Raw genomic sequence first — 9869 nt, forward strand, 5'->3', positions numbered from 1 at the left:
GCGGGGAGGCGGACGGGGAAGGGCCAGCGCCCGTCGGCGGGGAGGCGGACGGGGAGGGGCCAGCGCCCGTCGGCGGGGAGGCGCGTGGGGAGGGGCCGGCGAGCCCGTCGGAGGGGAGGCGTGCGGGGAGGATCCGGCACCCATCGACGGGGAGGTGCGCGTGGAGGGAGCGGCGCCCGTCGGAGGGAAGGCGCGCGGGGAGGGGCCGGCGAGCCCGTCGGCGGGGAGGCGTGCGGACGGCCAGCCGGCGGCAGCGCGTGGGTCGGAGGAGCCACCCGTCACGGTGCCGCGGGATCCCTCGCTCCGGCTGCCACCGTCGCTCGCTCGCCCGCGACGGCTGCCTCCGGCGGTAGGAGGCAGGTCAGGTTGGGGACGGGACGGGCAGTTTCTAATGTCGTCTGCGCGCCGCGCCTTTATACGGACCGAGGTAACAGAATAATATTATTCTGTTACGGGTATATATATTTGTGACTTTAAAAGATGGTCGTTGGATGAGGTGCCAATGATCCAAAGATGGCAAATTTGAGCACTGCTGGCTGTTGGATATATATATCTATACCCCTATATATATATTATAGTTTTTTATTGTGACTTTGAAAGATGGTCGTTGGATGAGGTGTCGATGGTCCAAATATGGCAAATTTGAGCACTACTGGCGGATGGATATCATCTAGATTCCACCAGATTTTGCTACATGTATAATCTAGAAAACTCCATTGTTGAACTTAAGCATAATGCACAAACATCAAAACACAATCACTTCTTCTTTGTTCTAGAATCTTCCGTATCAGAATTGCCCAAATATTTTTCTACATGATTTGCCATTATTTGTTTTTACTTTATGTCTTACAACGCACAATTTCATGAATCTTAAAATAGATTTAGCTTTCTTATAAAAACTAGATGATTTTGAGTGAAATGAACTATAAGAATTAAATGAACATCTACATCATGCATATATGACTCAAATCTTAAATGCTATAATGTGGTATTTATTCATAATTTGGTTACCAAATCTCATGCGTGCCATGCACATGTACCTTACTCTAGTCTAAATGTTGTTTGTGTGTGTTGTGCGTGTTGAGGTGCAAATTGTCTTTTTTTGGGTACACGCTAAGCTTGTTCTTCCGAAATTTCAAGTTGCGCCTTGTTATGCCGAAAATTCAAGCTAGCGTTGTAACATCCCAAATTTTCAATTTGGAATGTTATATATTATATCATCATTGCATATCATATTTTATTGCATTTTGGCTCGATCCTAGAGATTCTACGCAACTCAAGGACCCACGGAGAGAGTTGGGGATTTCGTTATTTTCATATTTGAGTTTTCTCAAATATTGAAAATAGGATCATTTGGTTTTATTTATTTTATCTTTAATTATTTCTATTATAAAAATATGAGAGAGGGAATAAAATGACTTTCCCAAAATAAAGAAATATTGAGGATTTGATAACAAAATCAAATAAGATTTTATTTTGGACTTTATTGCTGTTTTATTTGAATTTAGGAAAAACGCGCGTTTTTTAAAATTGCATTTAGTCCCCAAACAAATGTTCATCTTGTCCGGCTTGATTTTAGAAGCCGAGAAAAATTTATTTCGGGATTTTTGGAGTCTATTTAGTATTTTTTTATTGGTTTTTCTGCGCGTAATGTCTTAAACAAAAGCTAACCGACTTACCAGGTCGTGTCCACGTGGGACTCTAGGCCCGGCCGGCCTTATAAGCCGGGGGAGCCGACCCCGCAGCCCACCCAAACCCTAGCCCCGCCCGACCTCGTCGCCGCCGCCGCGACGCCGCCACCGCCACCGGACCCCGCCGCCCCCTCGCCGCCGGACCCCGCCGCAGCCGACCGCGCCGCCCTCGCCGGAGTAGCCGCCGCCGCCGTCGCCGACCCACATCCCGAGGTAGCCGCCAGTTTTTCCCATAAAATCGTTCGGTTGTTTTCGAAACCCTAGATTCGTTTTTTTATTAGATCCAGCTCGGTTTATTTTTTTACGGTTTAGTCTATTTAGCGGACGCTCGTCCGTACGTTCGTTTTAACAGCGAACGTTCGTTCATTAGCCTGTTTGTCCATTTTTCTTTTTCTGGGATTTTTCGTGATTATTTCTGATCGTGATTTCTGATCTGATTTTCGTTTTAGTATATCTTTTCGCTCGTTTATCGGAATCAGGCGATTCAAGCGTCTAGAGTTTCATGTCGAAACCCTCTATCCATTTAACCTACTCAAACAAGTTTTTTCTACTGTATAATTTGACTTAGGTCCAGATTAATAAACGAAGCTTGTTTCTTTTGCCGTTTGAGTTTCGTTGCTTCGTTTGATTTGATTCTTTTTGCAACCGGAGTTCTTAAGTTGAGCTTTCTGGTTAGATCTCTTATTTGAATTTTACCTGTGCATTAGATGAGTGCTTATTGTATGCTTGTTTGTTTGCGATAGAGTACCTGGAGTGCGCCGCTCGCTACTTCGAATCTCTAGGTTTCACGGATCATCAACAAGGCAAGTAACACTTTGACCATACCTCTTTACTACCCAGTTTTATTGCATTAGATCAATCCTCAAATAATTGCATGATTAGGATTTGATTAATATGTGGGTTTAAAGTAGATGAGGTATAACATATTACCAGTTTTGTTATCAAACCTTTGGGAGTTACTTCTACATTTGCTTATATTGCTATGCTATGCTAGTAGACATGGATTAGGTGAGTGTATCCATGATAGATGTGAGATTGTTAATTAATGGTTTACTTAAGGTGGCAACTTAAATTCACATCTGGGTGCATTGAGGCACCTGGGGAACCCAGTGTTTCCTGTATTTTTGGAAATCCTAGGATATCGTGTGATTCTCCTATGGACCGCCACCCAGGCTCAAAGGGATCATGAGATTATTCATGCTAGAAACTTCCGTGTGCAGCCACAAGCTACTATGGCTCTAGCATAGTTGATTAAGTTGCGTGAGCTCTTGAAGAGGTATACTAGCACATGTTGGGGATGTAGGTTGGTACTGTCTACCCAGAGTAGAGAGTTAATGCTTATGAAAGACTGTGTCTCGGTCATCCGTTTCTCAAACACCATGTAGTGCGAGAAATCAAGCGGAGGAGATCGAGTCTTGCGGGGAAAAGTGCGCAAACCTCTGCAGAGTGTATAAACTAATCATGGTTAGCCGTGTCCCCGTTATGGACGTTTTGAGTATCTAGTACCTAGATTATCATGTGAATCTCATCATGTTACTTTTAATTAATTTTGTTGGGTTTAGTGATGATGCTTAATTGGGATTGAGTTGGAGTACCCTTCTCAATGTTTAACAACCACCATGATAGTTAAATAAATTTATTCCTTTGCAGTAGGGGAAAATTGGCTTTATGCAAAACTGTAACCATAGAGCTTACCACCAGCCATATATGCATATAGTATAACATTATTCTTTCATTACTCTCTATGTGTTACATGCCAGCATATTCCATGTGCTGACCCGTTTTTGGGCTGCAACATTCATGTTGCAGACTTTTTAGACGATGAGTAAGGAGCCTTTTAGGTTGTGGTTCTATACTAAGTGATGCCGTTGGAGTTGATGGACTCGCTTATCTTCCAAGCCTTCCGCTGTTACCGTTATTAGATGGCCTTAAGCCATATTTATTGTAATAAGTTCTCTTTTGAGACATCCGATGTAAGTCTGTGATTGCTACTCTGTTATAAATCCTTCAAGTATTGTGCGTGTCAGCATTACCGATCCAGGGATGACACTGATGCACAGAGATTAGACTGTTTGAGGTCTGGTCGCTACAAGATGGTATCATAGCACACACTGACTGTAGGACACGACCACTAAGCTAAAGACCTAGATTACTACTCTCTCTTCTCATTTCTAACTCCTCATCTTTTCTACTCTTTTAGGATGGTGGATGCAAGGAACAAGTTCACGCAACCGGATGAAGATACACCCTTTGCACGTCACTTGAAGGAAGTCACTAGATACCTGAACATCGGAGTACCAAGCTTCACCGGGACCTACATCGGCACTTCACCGGAAGAGGAGCGCTGGATGATTCAAGTTCAAGTTCCAGGAAGAACGTTCATGCCCCTCACTGAGCCCATAGAGTTTTCCTTTGATGCACCAACCTGGAGTCTAGGAAAGAGCATGGCGGCTCACATCACCATGGGACGCATTGGAGAAGTTTACCACAAAGATCTCAAGGATACTATCTACCAAATTTGTGGGCGCCGAGATGAGCAATGGGAGATGATCAGCACCAGGAAGGATAGATCAATTGCAGCTTTCATCCAGGAGTTAAACCAACACATTCGTCGCCAGGAGAACCAGATGTGCGCAGGCATGATAAATCTGAAGAAGGCATTGACCAAGATCACGGAGTTGGAGGAGGAACTTAAGTCTACATGCAATGGATATGAGGAGGAAATAGTGACACTCATGGAGAAGAACGATGATCTGAAGAAGAAGCTAAAAGTATTCATGGGATTTCCCGCGACTGGAGGAGAAGACGATGATTGCACTTGCCCGGAGAACTACATCATCATCGATGACACCGACTCGGACCCAGACTATAGTGATGATGACTTTGTTGATGAAGCTGGAGCAGATATCATGGAGTCTTCGACCGAGCAGTTTTTCTAGTCGACCACCATAGCAGTAGTAGAATTTCCCCCATGTATATAGTATAGTCCGAGCACTTTTGTAACGATACTTAGACCGTTGTATGCCCTTGTTTGATTGATTGAAGTGATATTGATTGAATTTGTCTCATGTGCATATGGGTAGTGTTTTCTCTATAGACCTCATTCTATTCTATATTCTCATCCTTTCTTAACCCTCAGATGCCCCCGAGATGTGACAATGGATTTGCTTTCCCACCGGAGCTCACCCAGTTGATCCAGCAGCAGCATGCATTGATGCAGATACTAGTCCAGAACCAGAATCAGGGGAACAATAACAACAACAACCCACCACCACCACCTGTTGATCACTTAGCCCGTTTCTTGAGGCTGAATCCGCCGGTGTTCTCCAGTAGCACTGAGCCGATAGTTGCAGATGATTGGCTCCGTAAGATGGGAAGGGAGTTGACCACTATAGGATGCACATATGCGGAGAAGGTGCGTTTTGCCGCAAATCAGCTTGATGGCCCCGCAGCATCATGGTGGGAGAATTTCACAGCCACTTATCCTATCGACATTGTCACATGGGATCAGTTTCAGCAGGCTTTTTGTACTGCTCATGTTTCAGCAGGAGCTATGGCCATGAAGAAGCGTGAGTTTCGCAACTTGCGCCAAGGAGGGTGTATTGTTGGCCAGTATGAGGATGACTTTAGTAAGTTAGCACGTTATGCCCCAGATGACGTTGCTACTGACGCAGCTAAGCAGGAGAAGTTTCTGGAAGGACTGAATGATGAGCTGAGCATGTAGTTGATGGTAGCAACCTTCAATAATTACCACGAGTTCGTAGATAGAGCTCTCATGGTTGAAGGGAAGCAGCAACAGATTGACAGCCGCAAGAGGAAGTATGGACAAGGAAAGTACAATTCTGGAGCTCAGCAGAAGCCTCGTTTTACCCCGAACTCGGGAGGACAATTTCAGCATACCCATGGAGGAGGTAGTTTGCACAACTATAGTGGCCCCAAGAATGGTAATGGGAATGGAGGAAGCAATGGACAGAACCACACCAACCCATCAACACCCGCCAAGAGGGATCTAAGCCACATCACCTGTTACAAATGCCAGAAGACCGGACATTATGCCACTGAATGTCCTGAAGCGAAGAATGGAAATGACAACGAAAGTTCTGGGAAGAAGCCCAACCCTTTCAACAAAGGATAGGTGAACCACGTTAGCATGGAGAAGGTTGAAGCCCAGCCAGATGCAGTAATAGGTAAGTTTTTGGTTAAGACATCTACTGCAATCGTTCTTTTTGATACTGGTGCATCGCATTCATACATATCAAGGGGATTTGTGGATAAGTATAACCTGCCAACCCAAGCCCTTAGGTCACCCATGTTAGTAACCTCACTAGGAGCAGAGTATCTGGCTAGTCTATGGTGTGATCGGTTACCATTAAGGATTGGTAACTACGTGTTTCCCTCAGACCTAATAGTACTGGAATCGCAAGGACTGGATGTAATATTAGGCATGGATTGGTTATCGAAGTATGGAGGGAACATTGAATCCGCCAGTAAGTCGATTTTGCTTACCACGCCAGAAGTAAGAAGGATCAAGTATGTATCCCGGCATGTGCCGAAGAGGACTCAAGTAAATAACTTATCAGGAGTTGTACAGGAGGAAGTACCAGTGGTGAAGGATTTTCCTGACGTATCTCCAGAGGAGTTGCCAGGCATGCCGCCGGATAGAGACATTGAGTTTTTGATTGGGCTTTTGCCAGGCACGGGGCCAATATCAAAGAGACCGTACAGGATGCCCGCAAAAGATTTGGAGGAAATTAAGAAGCAAATTAAGGAGTTACTGGATAAAGACTATATCCGCCCAAGTTCATCACCTTGGGGATCGCCAGTGCTTCTAGTGGAGAAGAAGGATGGATCATTAAGGATGGTTGTTGATTATCGAGGATTGAATGAAGTGACAATCAAGAACAAGTACCCACTACCGATGATCAATGACTTGTCTGACCGATTGCAAGGAGCTAAGGTATTTTCCAAGATTGATTTGCGATCGGGATACCATCAGTTGAAGATTCGAGAGCAGGATATACCTAAGACGGCTTTTACCACCAGGTACGGGTTGTATGAGTATACCGTTATGTCATTTGGTCTGACTAACGCACCTGCCTATTTCATGAACATGATAAACAAGGTGTTTATGGAGTTTCTGGATAAGTTCATCATGGTGTTCATTGATGATATTTTGGTCTACTCGAAGAATGAAGAAGAGCATAAGGAGCATTTGCATTTGGTACTGGAGAAGCTCAGAGAACATCAGTTATATGCCAACTTCAGCAAATGTGAGTTTTGGTTGAAGGAAGTTGGATTCCTCGGACATGTTATATCCGAAGAAGGAATAGCAGTAGACCCCACCAAAGTTGTCACTGTGACAAACTGGGAAGCCCCAACAACAGTTGGAGAGATCCGGAGTTTTCTTGGACTCGCAGGATACTACCGGAGGTTCATTGAGAATTTCTCGAAGATTGCAAAGCCCATGACGGGGTTGTTGAAGAAGGACATCAAGTTTAAATGGACTGAGGAATGCGAGGCCAGTTTCCAGGAGTTGAAGAAACGTTTGGTTACATCACTAGTGTTGATTCTGCCAGATCAGCGCAAGGATTATGAAGTGTATTGCGACGCTTCTCGTCAAGGACTTGGAGCAGTGCTTATGCAGGAGGGAAGAGTTGTTTCGTATGCCTCACGACAGCTTAAACCCCATGAGTTCAATTATGCTACACATGATTTGGAGTTAGCAGCCGTAGTGCATGCATTGAAGACATGGAGACATTTTCTCATCGGAAACCATTGTGAGGTGTACACGGATCACAAGAGTTTGAAGTACATCTTCACACAGAAGGAGTTGAATCTCAGGCAAAGGAGATGGTTGGAGCTCATCAGGGATTATGATATGGGATTGCATTATCACCACGGGAAGGCTAACGTTGTAGCCGATGCGTTGAGCCGCAAGAGCCATGTCAATACGCTCATGACCGGAGAGTTACCAAAGGAGTTAGCCGAGGACCTTCACGAGCTATGTTTGGAGATAGTTCCGAGAGGCTATGTAGAAGCATTGGAGATTCAGTCTACTTTGATGGATAAGATCAGAGAAGCCCAGAAGACTAACAAGGAGATTGCCGAAATAAAGGAGAAGATGAGCAAAGGAAAAGCTAAGGGATTTCATGAGGATGAGCACGATACATTATGGTTTGAGGACCGCGTTTATTTGCCTAATGACCCGGAGATCAGGAAGTTGATTCTGCAAGGGGCCCATGATTCGCCGTATTCGATTCACCCAGGAAATACCAAGATGTATTTGGACTTGAAGGACACTTTCTGGTGGACCGGAATGAAGAAGGATATTGCGGAGTATGTAGCAGTATGTGATGTATGTCAGAGCGTGAAGGCCGAGCATCAGAAGCCGGCAGGATTGCTACAACCATTGACGATACCCGAATGGAAGTGTGATAAGCTACGCATGGACTTTATCACGGGATTGCCCAGGACTCGTTCAGGCTATGACTCGATATGGGTTGTAGTCGATCGTTTGACGAAGGTAGCCCATTTCATTCTGGTGAAGACCATTTACACCAGTGCTAAGTTGGCAAAGATATACATGACCATGATCGTATGTCTACATGGAGTTCCGAGGAGCATTGTATCAGATAGAGGAACCCAGTTTACCTCAATGTTCTGGAATCAGTTGCATGAAACTTTGGGTACCAGGCTAGAGTTCAGTACAACCTTTCATCCGCAGACAGATGGACAGACCGAGAGAGTCAATCAGATTCTGGAAGACATGTTGAGAGCTTGTGCGCTAGATTATGGATCTAGTTGGGACAAGAATTTGCCATATGCGGAGTTCTCTTACAACAACAGTTATCAATCAAGTTTGAAGATGGCCCCTTTCGAAGCTTTGTACGGAAGGAGGTGCATGACACCGTTGTTGTGGGACGAAATTGGAGACGCCAGTTGTTTGGACCAGATATGATAAAAGAGTCTGAACAGAAGGTGAAGTTGATTCGCGATAGGCTCAAGGTAGCCCAGTCCAGACAGAAGAGCTATGCAGATTCTAACGGAAGGAGACAGTTTACGAAGTCGGAGACAGAGTTTATCTACGTGTATCTCTACTTCAAGGAGTTAAGCGCTTTGGAGTTAAGGGAAAGTTAGCTCCATGTTTTGTGGGACCCTACAAAGTTTTGGAGTGTATGGGAGAAGTTGCTTACAAATTGGAATTGCCCAAAGGATTGTCAGGAGTTCACGATGTGTTCCACATTTCCCAGTTGAAGAAGTGCCACGCAGAGATGGCTGATATACCGCTGAGAGATACCGTGCCACTGGAAGCGATTCAGTTGGATAGTGATTTGACCTACGAGGAGAAGCCAGTTAAGATTCTCGAGTATGCCAGCCGAGTCACCCGCAACAAGGTTATCAAGTTTTGCAAAATTTAGTGGAGCCACCATATCGAGGATGAAGCCACCTGGGAGGGAGAGGAAGATCTACTGAAGGACCACCCTTACCTATTTTCTAGCCAACCCAAATCTCGAGGGCGAGATTCATCTTAAGGGTGGTAGGTTTGTAACATCCCAAATTTTCAATTTGGAATGTTATACATTAGATCATCACTGCATATCATATTTTATTGCATTTTGGCTCGATCGTAAAGATTCTACGCAACTCAAGGACCCACAGAGAGAGTTGGGGATTTCGTTATTTCATATTTGAGTTTTCTCAAATTTTAAAAATAGGATCATTTGATTTTATTTATTTTATCTTGAATTATTTCTATTATAAAAATATGAGAGAGGGAATAAAAAGACTTTCCCAAAATAAAGAAATATTGAGGATTTGATAATAAAATCAAATAAGATTTTATTTTGGAGTTTATTGCTGTTTTATTTGAATTTAGGAAAAATGCGCGTTTTTCAAAATTGCATTTAGGCCCCAAATAAATGTTCATATTGTCCGGCTTGATTTTAGAAGCCGGGGAAATTTTATTTCGGGATTTTTGGAGTCCGTTTAGTATTTCTTTTATTTGATTTTCTGCACGTAATGTTTTAAATAAAAAAAGCTAACCGACCTACAGGGCCGTGTCCGCTTGGGACTCTAGGCCCGGCCGGCCTTATAAGCCGGGGGAGCCGACACCGCAGCCCACCCAAACCCTAGCCCCGCCCAACCCCGCCACCGCCGCGACGCCGCCACCCGCAGCCG

This window comes from Triticum dicoccoides, chromosome 7B (genome assembly GCF_002162155.2).
Source record: "Triticum dicoccoides isolate Atlit2015 ecotype Zavitan chromosome 7B, WEW_v2.0, whole genome shotgun sequence".
Lineage (NCBI taxonomy): Eukaryota > Viridiplantae > Streptophyta > Magnoliopsida > Poales > Poaceae > Triticum > Triticum dicoccoides.